Source organism: Tenrec ecaudatus, chromosome X, assembly GCF_050624435.1.
Source record: "Tenrec ecaudatus isolate mTenEca1 chromosome X, mTenEca1.hap1, whole genome shotgun sequence".
Lineage (NCBI taxonomy): Eukaryota > Metazoa > Chordata > Mammalia > Afrosoricida > Tenrecidae > Tenrec > Tenrec ecaudatus.
In genome coordinates, this window is record NC_134548.1 from 132,617,822 (window position 1) to 132,631,148 (window position 13,327).

At 38.4% G+C, this 13,327-nt stretch overlaps 1 non-coding gene across 1 annotated transcript; it reads left to right on the plus strand.

Moving 5' to 3' along the window:
• The first annotated feature begins 8,844 nt into the window (after positions 1-8,844).
• LOC142435117 (U1 spliceosomal RNA) lies at positions 8,845-9,012 on the plus strand. The gene has a single exon (XR_012781260.1). It is a non-coding gene; the product is annotated as a U1 spliceosomal RNA (small nuclear RNA).
• The last annotated feature ends 4,315 nt before the right edge of the window (positions 9,013-13,327 follow it).

The following is a 13,327-nucleotide window of genomic DNA, read 5'->3' on the forward strand; positions in this document are numbered from 1 at the left end:
TTCGACAGAGTGGATGTTCACAAGTTAAGCTTGGATACTTCTCCCTTCATCATATTTGGATTTTGTTATTGTCTTCTTTGGATCACACTGGCTGATGTGCTACACTGATGTGGACTTAGTTGATGCCTCACTTAGATGGCTGCTTGCTTGAATACAAGCTTTAAGACCCCAGACACTATTCCCATTGATAGCCAAGCACCATGTGCTTTCTTCACCACACTCTGCTGTAGCACCCTTATCTGCAGTGATCTCTTCATGAAGGCAAATATGGAGCAGGGTCATGTTATAAGAACTAACTGTTGTTGGATTGGAGCTAGAATTAAGTGGGAGCCCAGAATCCATCTGTTTGTCCAGAGGTTATGGAAGACTCTGGCTTACTTTTGTGGTCGTATTATGACAAAAACAAAAACGAACAAGAACAACAACAATTGGCTTGTTTTTGTTTGTTTTAGTGAGTATGAAGTGATATTTCATTAAGGTTTTCATCTGTATTTTTCTAATGGATAATGTTGTTGACTATCTCTTCCTGTGTATATTGACCATTTGTATATCTTCTTTGAAGAATTGTATATTAAGATCCTTTTCCTATTGTTTTTTTAAAGGCATCATCAGAACAAAAATCTTACCATGGTGAATAAGCGGAGGAGTGCGGAGTGGAGACCCAAAGTCCATTTGTTGGCCACTGGACATCCCCTTATAGAAGGGTCTTAAGGAGGAGATGAGACAGTCAGGGTGCGATGCAGCAACGATCAAAAATACAACTTTCCTCTAGTTCCTAAATGTTTCCTTCCCGCCCCCCGCTGGCCTCCCACTCTCATGATCCGAATCCTACCTTGCAAGCCTGACTAGACCAGAGGAGGTACACTGGTACAGATGGGAACTGGAAACACGGGGAAGCCAGGGTGGATGATCCCCTCGGGACCAGTGGTGTGAGTGGCGATACTGGGAGGGCATAGGGAGGGTGGGTTGTAAAGGGGCAACCTATTTCAGGGGTCTGCATGTGACCTCCTCCCTGGGGGACATACAACAGAAAAGTGGGGGGAGGGAGACGTGGGACAGAGCAAGATATGACAAAACAGTAATTTATGAATTATCAAGGGTTCATGAGGGAGCGGGGAGTGGGGAGGGAGGGGAAAACATGAGGACCTGATGCCAGGGGCTTGGGTGGAGAGCAAATGTTTTGAAAATGATGAGGGCAACGAATGTGCAAATGTGCTGTACACAATTGATGTATGTATGGATTGTGATGGGAGGTGTATGAGTCCCTAATAAAATGATTAATAAAAAAGAAAGAAATGTTTTGAAAATGATGATGGCAACAAATGTACAAATGTGAAAAATGTACAAATGTGTTTGATACAATGTATGTATGTATGTATTATGTTAAGAGCTGTATGAGCCCCCAATAAAATGATTTTTTAAAAAGAAAAACATGATTTATTGGATTTTCTAGAAAATAAAATAAATATAAAATGTTTAATTAAAATCAGAAACGAACATTTTCTTTTATTAATGAAGGCAGAATTGTGAATATTTTTCTTTTCTCGAAGAGACTATTTCACTCAATTTAAAATGAGTTATGTGTCTTTTTGTTAATGAAATCTAATCATTGTATGCATTCTAGACGTCTCATTTGTCATAGATGATTTGCAAAATTTCTCTCCCTTTCTGTTGGTTGTCATTTTCAATTTTTGAAAGTCTTTTGATATATTAAAGCTTCTTAAAAAATAAAGTCCAATGTGTCTATTTTTGTCTTCTGTTGCTTGTGCTTTTGATAAAGGTCATGAAGATTTGCTCATCTGGCTTCTTGTAAGAGTTGTAAATCATTCATTTAGATATTAGATCCATTTTATCATTTATTTATTTGGGGGTATATGTTGTGAGAAAGAGGTACAACTTAATATTTTGATGTGGATATCCAATTATGTCAGCACTATACGTTGAAAGGATGATTATTTCTCCCATTGAACTAATCTTGGCAAACTTGTCCAAATTAGTTAACCATAATATGAGTTTTATTTTTGAATTCTCAATTATATTACATTGATCTCTGTTTTTATGTTTTACCAGTCTTGATTATTGTTCATTGCAGTGAATTCTGAAATCAGTAAGTGTGAGTTCTTTAGCATTATTTTTATCTATATTGTTTTGGGTCCCTTGCATTTCCATAAAATTTGGGGGTTACCACGTTAATTTTTTTTAATCAGCTCATTTTTTATAGGGATTACATTGAAAAATGTAGGGGGAGGGATTTAACAAACAAATTTATTTTCTCACAGTGTAGGAAGCTAGAAATCCTAATTCAAATACCAGCTCAAGGATCAGTCTGTTTTTCTTTGTTAGCTCTGGAGGAAGGGCCTTATATCTTCAGTTTATGCTTCCTGACTCCTTGGATATCTGTATCTTGACAATCCCTCGACAACAGTCTCAACAGCAACACCAACTGATATTCTTTCTTGCTTCTTCGTTTTTTGGGGGGGTGGGTGGGTAAGAGCTTTATTGACATATAATGTGTGTACCATACAATTCAGTGGTTTAAATATATTTTAATAGTTGTGCATTCATCACCATAAGCAATCTTAGATCATTTTTTATCCATGTATACATTATTAGTTTCCCCATGCCTTGCAATAAGCCTAAGACACTATAACCCCATGACACTATTAATCTAGTTTCTAGCTCTATGGATTTACCTCTCCTGGATTTCACATAAAGAAAATCATACGGAAAAATCCCAACAGCAAGCAAATAAAACAAATGTCAATCCAAATGAAAGCAGAAAATAATCAAAGCTAGAGCATATTTTAAAAAATTAGTCAAATAGGGAAACACATGGTAACGTGTTAAATTTTAACCTAACTATATCTGCTGTAGTCCACTTTTCAAAAAAAATCTATGAACAAGAGTATTCACATCTTTGGCTAATGGAACAAGTTAATTCAATGGAAGCTTAATCCATGTAGGAACTCTGATGGAATTTGGGTTTTCACTGTCACCCATAGCCTTCTGCAAACTGAGTATTGCCATCTTAATAATATCATTTCTTTTAATAAATATGGGAAATTTTCCATTCACTTAGATCTTTAACTTTTCCACTGGTGTTTTGTATTTGTCAGTGTACAAGTCTTACCCTTCTATTATTAAATTTATTCTGAAATATTTCATTCATTTTATGCTATTACAAATGTAAAGCTTTCCTAATTTTGCTTTTTTTGATTAATCATTGTAAGTATATAGAAATATAGGGGTTTTGGGTTTTGATCTTGTATTTGGGGCTCTCTGAAGTTGTTTACTTGCTCTAGCATTTTGGAGGTGAATTGTTTAAGATTGTCTATATACAAGTCATACTTTCTATAAATAAGCTAACATTATTTCATCCTTTCCAATGTGGGTGACTTCGATACTTCTTTTTGCCTAATTGCCCTAGTTATAACCTCCAGAAAAACGCTGAATAGAAGTGGTAAGAATGAGTATCCTTGTCTTGTACCAGATATTAGGGAGAAATATTTCAATCTTTTACTAATAATAGTAAATACATAAGTATGTGGGCTTTCTGAAGATGCCCTTTGTTAGCTAGCTGTACAGGAAGCTAAGAGTAAAAAGGAGGTGGATACACACTTCCTCCAGGCTTCCCTAGCACAAAGGAAGGTGAGGTGCTGATTAGACATATTTCCTTATCAATGAGACAGAAATAGCAAAATAGTGTGCACAAGGAAAGAAGATGTTCATATTACCTACAAAATCACCGAATTGACTCTTGGTTTCTGTGGGCCTGGTGACAAGAATACAGCATGCACTCTGGGGTGCACATACTTGGAAAGGGAAAAGAAGCTACAGAAAACCAGACAGTTGCAGAAGACCTGCTGGAAAGCCAGACAATGGTGGAAGGTCCGCCATTTGCCATTTTCAGAATGAAAATCCTACCTCCTCATTCTACTGTGCCTTCAGATTACCTGGGAGCCCTTTGGTACTCCATGCCAAAGTACTTCTCTCCATAAACTCACCCATTTTCAAACCTTTTCTCTGACTCTGATCTGTCTGCTGTCCTCACCTGAATTCTTTCTCTCAGTGAGATAAGAACCAAGAGAGGAAAGGCTCAAAACCATGAGTCTACAACTAGTAACACCACAATCTGGATGAAGATCTCATCTAGTCCTAGTTTGTTGAATGATCTTATTATAAAAGAATGTTGCAATTTTGTGAAATAAATTTCCGGTGTCTAGGTTGTTAGGTGCCTTGAACTTGATTCTGACTCATAGTCACTCCATGTACAACAAAACAAAACACCACCAAGTCTTGCAGCATCCTCACAATTGTTGATATGCTGGTTGTACATGCATAGCATGTCAATATTGAAGAGATCTTTACCAAACAGAAGACTATGGTTTTTCTCCCATTTACACAGAAGTATTGTAATTTTAGTTCTATGTAGTCTATCATGGCTATTCAATTACCTTAGAACCATTTCTCGAAATTATTATCCTTTGGGGAAGAGGGAATTTATTGTGATTTAAGTGAATGTTTAGAGAGCAAATTGGTTTTCCGCTTAACAGTTGTTACACATTTTGTTTCATTACATTGACTGTAGCTCTCACAATGTTAATAGCTCACTTCCTAGTTCCTCCTTAGTCTCTGTTTCTGTGTTTCCACACACCCTTCTTTCATGTCCTCTCTTGCCTTCTGAGCTTTGTTTTTGGGAAAATCTTGCCCTTTGGGTCTCATGTTGATTGTTTAGAGAAGCACACTCCTTGTTTGACTAAAAGGTGAGCTTCAGGAGTAGGTTCAGTTCCAGGTTTGAAGGGTAAAGATTATCCTTTAATCATGGACTTGCCCTGACATCTTTGTTGAAAATCAATTGACCATATGCATGTGGGTCTATTTCTGGACACTCTATGGTGCTCTATTGATCTATGTGTTTCTATTTGTACCAGTTACACCCTGTCTTGATTATGTTTGATCACTTTATAATGAGTCTTGAAATCAAGTAATTGTAAATCCTAAAATTTTACTCTTTTACAAAATCATTTGAGATATCCAAGACAACTTTAACTTTTCATGTGCATTTTAGAATCAACCTGTCATTTTCTGCAAAAAGGAAAAAAAGACTGCTATGATTCTGATAGGGATTACTTTGAATTTATAGTTTATCTTGGAAAGATGTCATTACATCTTAAGAATATTGAGGTTTCGGAATAAGTAAAACTGTTAACGTCCCTTCAGTGATATCTTCTTAATTTCTCTCAAGAATGCTTTGTGTTTTAAGTGTCACTGTCGTTCATATCTTCTGTCTTAATCATTCCATGTGTTTGATGTTAATAGAAACTACATTGTTATAACATTTATATTTCTAATCCTGTATTGTCAATTTGAATATTAGCTTTGAAACCATATTCTTTAGGATTTTCCACACTGACCATTAGGTTGTCTGTGAATAAAGAGTTTTAACTCTTTCTAATCTGTATGTTTGCCCCACTTTTATCTTGCCTTATTCCACTGCCTAGACTCTCCAAAAAAATATTGAACAGAAATGTAAGCACAGCCATACTTTCTTTGCTATTGATCTTAGGGGAGGAAAGCACGTACTCCTTCACCATTAATTATGATGTTAGCTATAGAAGAATTAATGTTTTTGAATTATGGTGTTGATAAAATATTGAATATACCATAGACTGTCCGAAGAATGAGCAAATCTATCTTAAAAGAAATACAGCTGAATGCTCCTTAGAAGTGGGGATAGTGAGACTTTTATCTCATGCATTTTGGGTATGCCTTTAGAGACCAGTGGGAGAAATGGAATGCTAAAAGGAAAAACCGATCTGTATGTAAGTAAGGCCAGAGTGTTCGTTACAGGCAAGGATGGCAAGACTTACTGGTAGTCTTTCATACTGTGGACATATTATCAGGAGAGACCGAGCCTTGGACAAGGTGAAAAAGTGGAAGGCCCTTGATGAGATGAATTAACAAAGTGTCTGCGTCAATGGGCTCAGGCACAGGAACAATTATTAGGATGGCAGAGAACCATGTAGTGTTTCGTTCTATTGTGTATAGACTCGCTATAGGTCCAGCAGACTCGATGGAACCTAACAACAACAGCAGCAGGAGAAAGGCAAGGCTTTCTTCTCCTAGAGTTACAGTCTTGGAAATGGGGGAAATTCTACCGTGACATATAGAGTCACTATGAATCAGAATTGACTTGATGGCAGTGAGTTTGGCTTTTTTTTATCATTTTATTAGGGGCTCATACAACTCTTATCACAATCCATACATACATCAATTGTGTAAAGCACATTTGTACATTCATTGCCCATTATTCTCAAAACATTTGCTCTCCACCTAAGCCCCTGGCATCAGTTCCTCATTTTTTCCACTCCCTCTTAGCTCCCCCCTCCCTCATGAACCCTTGATAATTTATTAATTATTATTTTGTCATATCTTGCCCTGTAAGACATCTCACTTCACCTACTTTTCTGTTATCCGTCCCCCAGGGAGGAGGTTATATGTAGATCCTTGTAATCGGTTCCCCCTTTCTAACCCACCCTCCCAGTATCACCACTCACACCACTGGTCCTGAAAGGATCATCCACCCTGGATTCCCTGTGTTTCCAGTTCCTATCTGTACCAGTGTACATCCTCTGGTCTAGTCAGATTTGTAAGGTAGAATTTCGATCATGATAGTGGAGGAAGGGAGGAATCATTTTAGAACTAGAGAAAAGTTGTATGTTTCATCGTTGTTACACTGCACCTTGACTGGGTCGCCTCCTCCCCATGCCCCTTCTGTAAGGGGATGTCCAGTGGCCTACAGATGGGCTTTCGATTTCCACTCTGCACTTCCCCCCTCATTCACAATGATATGATTTTTTGTTCTGATGATGCCTGAGTTTGGTTTGGTTTTTCACTCCCTGGAGGACATCATACGTAGTAAAATAGAATCAATGAAAAAATGGAAACCCTCAGTAAACTGGATTGACACCATGGCTGCAACAATGGGTCCAAACATGGCAACAACTGTGAGGGTAGAGCAGACACAGGAAGGTCTTTATTCTGTTGTACATAGGGTAGCTATGAGTCCCAAATGACCATAGCAACCATACTTACCAACAACAGCATAAGGTTTTTGTATTTGATTCCATTAGAATGAGGAAGTTCTAAGTCTTCTGAGAAATTTTATTAGCAATAATATCATTTGTCAAATAATTTTTACCATTTGTCTGTTAATATGGTGAATTACAGTGATGAATTTCCAAATGTTAAAGCAATTTTGGGTTCCTGGAATAAATACAACTTTTTGATGATGCCTTATCTTTTTTTTAAGCATATTTTTGGATTCCAGTTGGTAACATTTTGTTAACTTTGTGTATCTATGCTGCTGAGAAAAGTTCAACTGCACTTTTCTTGTGCTATGTTTCTATACTGATCTCATAAAATGAGTTGGGAAGCACTACTTCTTTTTCAATCTTCTAGAGTTTATGTATAACTATTATTGTTTATACTTTAAAGGTTTAATAGAATTTATGTGTGAAAACATTTGTACTAGGGATTTTCTTGGTGATAAGATTCCTAACTACAAATTTCATTTCTTTCACAGACATAGATCTACTTAGATTAGCTATTTCTCCTTTAATATTTTATTTCCTTTGACAATTGCTTTAGCTACTCTACATTTAAGAGCAAGTTTCAGAGTCTCTTCTAACATCCACTTTGATATTTTCTTTCTTTCCTATTGTGTTAGACTGGGTTGACCAGAGAAACAGATTGATAGACACTCTTATGTGTATAACAAAAAGCTTTATATAAGGAGTAATGTATATTAAGAAAACATCCCAGTCCATATCAAGTCCATAAGTTCAATATTAGCCAATATGTCTGATACCAGTCTATAAATTCCTCTTCAGACTCATGCAACACAGGCAATTACGCTGATTGAAGGAAGATCACAGGACAGTGAGTGGAAAGTCCGGATCCAGTGGCAGTGGAAGCATGTCAGCACTGGCGCGGGTCTCCATGTGGTTACTCCAGCTCCAGGGCTCTGACTCCATCAGCGTAGCTCCATGTGGCTTGTTGGCAGAAATGTCAAGCAGAGAGTATGTGTCCCTTCAGGGAGGAAGACAAGAGTTCCCAGTATCCAGAGGAGAAGGCCATGTCCACACAGAGGCCTCCTTGGCTATGATCTGATTGACCGGCTAGACTCCACCCCTTTGCTCAAGTTGACAGTAGGTTATGTAACTTCCACACCTATCTTTTCAATCACCTTTTGCTTTCTTCATGAATGGTGGTCTTGATGGCCACCCAAAGCCCATCAGGTCTTCTGTCATTAGTATTCAATGCAGGGGTCCTCAAACTTTTAAAACAGGGGGCCAGTTCACTGTCCCTCAGACCCGTTGTAGGGCTGGACTATAGTTTTTTTTAAAAAGAACTATGTACAAATTCCTATGCACACTGAACATATCTTATTTTAAAGTAAAAAAAAACAAATGGGGCAAAAACACCCGATGGGATGGATAAATGTCCTTGGTGTGCCGCATGTGGCCTGCAGGCCGTAGTTTGAGGACCCCTGATTCAAGGCATCAATTTTTCTTGAGATGTTGTCAAAAATAGGTGGGATAGCTTCAAGGTCTAATTTCTACTCTTAGGGATTCGTTTTCCTATTCTTCAGCTTTATCCTGAACTTACACATGAGCAATTAATGGTCTGTTCCACAGTCATCCTTTGGTCCTCTGCTGATATTGAACTTCTCCATCTTGTCTTCCCACTGATGCAGTCAATTTTATTTCTGTGTATTCCATCTGGGGAAGTCTATATATATATATACTTATCTTTTGTGTCATTGAAAAACAAAGTATTTAAATACTTACCTGCTATTTAATAATACCATGATCATGAAGGAGGTGGTTTTCCCAGGGTGAGACTTATCCATTGCACTTCGGATGTGCTGAACTCTGCCATTTTCCCAAATGTGGGAAACTTGACTGCATAATTTGTGGTAGTGGGGGACTGTGTTCATGCTTTCCCCTATAAAAAGGGGGGGACAAAAATATTTGCTATGAAATAGTTGTTGGTCTTGTAAAATTCTATCATGTAAATCTCTAGCTTTGTTTATTTCTATCACCAAGACCATATTAGCCAACTACTGTCTCTTCCTCTTTGTTTCCAACTTTTTCATTCCAGTCACCAATAAATTTCCTACTGAAGTCGTTGATATAATTCTTCAATTTCTTTATCACTAGCCTTTGTGGTTGTTGCATAAGGTTGAATAATAGGTAGTTCTATTGAAGGATTTCCTTGAAGAAGGATACATATAATCCAATCACAGATAGCATTGAACTACATGATTGACTTAGCAAGAGTCTTTCTGAAAATGAATGCCACTCCATCCCTCTGGATTGTATTATTCCTGGAATAGTAAATAATATGATTTTCTGATTTGAAATAGCCAAATTGCAATCAATTTCAGCTGAGTGATGCCTATGATATCCATCTTCATGCATTCCATTCATTTTGGATGACTTCCAATTTTTCTAAATTCACGCTTTGCACATTCTAAGTTCCACTCTTTAGAAGATTTTTTTCCCAGCTGTTTTTCTTCATCTTGAGTCAGGCACTATTCCCAAAGGTTTTACTGGACTCATGTCACCATGCTTGACTTCTCTCCAGGTAATCAGCTCCTCTTCATTCACATTTTGAGTGTCCCTGGACTTAAGGGGCCCATCTGCCAACAGTATCTCTGACAATGTTCTGTTTCCTTTGCTTAGGCTTTCGATATTTGACTAAGATTTGAAGTATTGCATAAAATTTTCAGTGGTTTCTTCATCCAAAGTCAGGAGCTGAGTCATTCTTTGTTGTCTGGAAGTGCCACTGAAACCTGTTCACTTTGGGTGACCTTGCTGGCATTTGAAATACCAGCAGCATAGCTTCCAGCATCGCAGCAACACACAAGCCACCATAGTATGACAAACTGACACACAAGTCATGATACACGGAAAAGACATTTCTATCTGCAATTAAGTGCATCATTGCATACATCATTGGCTACTAGTCCTCCCCCTACCAAAAAAATCCATAAAAGGTATTCTTGGAGAAACTTGAATATGTACTGATTGTGAGATGATATTAGACACTTTAATTTTTTTCAAGGGTGAAAGGGATATTGTGGTTATGCAGGAAAATATCTTTAATTCAAATAGATACACATGAAACTAGGGATGAAGTGTCCTGATATCCCCAACTGACTTTAATATGGTTCAGCAAACCTATATGTGTAAGAGTTTCACTTCTGGCATGATAGTGTGATGAACTCTGTGGATCATCTCTCCAGTAAACCTAGTGAAAAAATATATATTTTTAATTCAAAACTTTAAATTCTTTGCAAATGACCCTGAAAGTATGACACAATGGAAAATATTTTTTGTGTTTAAGAAAAGCAAATAAAATTTGGTAAGAACAGTAAGAGTCTGGAGTGTTTGCAGCAAGACCTTCTTCTGAGTGAAAAAGAAACTCCATTCTAGAGAGATGAAACTCAGAACATAGGTCGCTTTCTTCTATCAGCAACCAGGAGAACCAAGATGTGTACATATTTTATCCTGCCCCCTACTGTACTCAGTATCGTCTCGTACTGAGTTTATGTGCTGAATGAAAAGGGTCACAAGGAGGAGATGAGCCAGTCAGGGTACAGTACAGCACTGATAAAACATACAACTTTCCTCTAGTTCCTTAATGCTTCCTCATCGCCCTCCCACCCACTATCATGACCTCAATTCCACCTTACAAATCAGACAAGACCAGAACAGGTACACTGCTACAAATAAGAGCCCCAAACACAGGGAATCCAGGATAGATTAACCGCTCAGGACCAACAACGAGAATAGAAATACCAGGAGTATCAGGAAAAGGTGAGGAGAGAAACGGGGAATCTCTCACAAGGACCAACATATAACCCCATCCCAGGGGGATGAACAACAGAAAAGTGGGTAGGGGGACATCGGTCAGTGTAAGACATGAAAAAATAATCATTTATAACTTATCAAGGCTTCATGAGGGAGGGAGAGTGGGGAAGGGAGGAAGGCAGGCGGAAAAAATGAGAAACTGATATCAAGGGCTCAAGTAGAAAGAAAATGCTTTAAAAATGATGATGGCCACATATCTACAAATGTTCTTGTCACAATGGATGAATGTATGGATTGTGACAAGAGATGTAAGAGCCCCCCCAATAAAAGTATTTAATAAAAAATAACAATAAATCAAGTTATAAAAATATATAAAAAGTGAGCCCTCCCTTCTAGCAACCCTTCTTCATGGGACACAGGCTCTACATTGGGCCCTGTCACTCTGGGAATTCTGGGTTCCTATTACCCCTGCCCCATCTTGTAAGGCTAAGAAAACCTGATGGTTATGTCCCCTACTCCCCTGAACACTCAACTCCTAAAGTGGGAGTGCAGCTCATAGAGAAGTACGCCACTGTCCCCAATACCAGCTCCAGAGCTATGATGTTATCTGTCAACTTGGGTAGGCCACATTCTCAGATATTTGGTAGTCATTGTGTGATCATCCTTTATTTTATGATCTTTTATGAGCAGCCAGTCAGTTGGAGGGGGAGTTCTCCAGAGAGTGTGACCTGAATCCAATATACATCAGAGCTTCAAAAAGTTCAGAAAAATTGACTTTTTCCACATACCTTTGAAGCCCTCTTGAATGTGAATGTTCTGGCAGTGTGTTCTCTCTCTCTCTCGCTCTCTCGCTCTCTCTCAATTCTGCACTTGTCTCGTGTTTTGACCACCCAGTTCTTGGAGTAAGGCATCCGTTAGCCCCTAACTTGCAGATTTGGATTTTGGATCTACCACCTCCTGGAAAATTGTGCGCCAGCAACCTGCTGCCCATCTTACAGACAGAGGTTGCATTCTTTAGCCCCTACAAGTACATGAAACAGGAGAGCATTCAGCCAACACATGGTCGATAGATCTGGGGCTTACTAGCCCCATAATTTGCCATCCATTTATTTTAAATAATCGCTCTCTATATATTTACATATACTCTTCACTGGTTTCACTCCTCTAGAGAACCCAGCCTAAAACAAGAGCCACGACTCAGAGATTTACCAAGGAGCAGAAACCAAACCAAAGGCTGAATCGCTTCCCAATGAACTGAGTTCAATTGCAATAGATTATGGAAAAGTTCAAGTGTAAGAATGCTCTCAAAATTAGTAAGAGTTGTGGTAAAAGGAAATTGGAAAGATTGGAGGAAGTTGGTAGATTTATTGGCGATATGAGTATAAACTAATCAGCTTGATAGAGAGACAGCTGGACAGATCCCTCCTGGGGTTAGAACAAATACCAAACACTGACCTCTGGGGGTAATCCTTCAAAGGATTCTGAATTTTATTAGCTCAGTCTGCTGAGCAATTTATGCCCCATGGCATTGTTGAAATCCATAGAATAATCATCTCATAATTAGTGGAACTTAATAACTGGATATTCTCAGGGAAAGAGAGTCCTGGGAAAGCCAATGCCATCAAGGTGACTGTAGGACTACCCAAGTCTTCATTCTGTAGGGGTGCAGAATAGGCATCAGACCTTGCCTTCAAAATTCTTACAATCCCATTGGAGAGAGAACACATGCATTTAGGAAGAGCAAGGGTGGTAGCAAATCAGTGAAATCTCTCACAAATTGGAGCATGTGGTCATTTCTTTGTGTGCTAGGGGTAAGACTGACCTTGGAGGGAGATCTGTAGATTTAATGATGATAAATGAGGGCACTATGTGGGTTCCTTAAGAGGAAAGGCCAACAGCTAACATGTTGGCAGTTGTGCTTCCTCTTACAGAATGGCTCTACGAAACTCAAACTGGAGTCTGCTCTTTCAGATCCTCAGCATATTCTAAGTGTTATTTCCTCGACCCCTTCTTTCTATCAACAGTGTTGATGCCCATTTTGAAAGGTAATAAGACGCCTCTCCTTGGACAGTGTTCTACATCCTAACTGGTCCACAAGTTTAGATAGACTTTTCACCTAGTTATGACTCAAGAGCAAAGTTTGATTCCATCAAGGAATAGTGAGAGATGTGATCCTATGTAGACAGTGCCTGACTCAAATGAGCGAGATGGGAATAGTCGCAATGGCTTTGTTTTCTTGATAACTAACAATTTGGGGAATTAGTTTAATGTCTGTCTCCCACTTAGAGGTAAGAGCCATAAGGGCAATGACCATGTCTTGTTTTCAATTGATAGGCTATTTTTCAGTGATGCTTCAGCTTGGTAGAAAAAGGGAGCAGGGAGAAGAAAGCAGAGTTCCCACATAGCCCCTTTCTACCTCTTTCTCACAATTTCCTCTATTATTAACA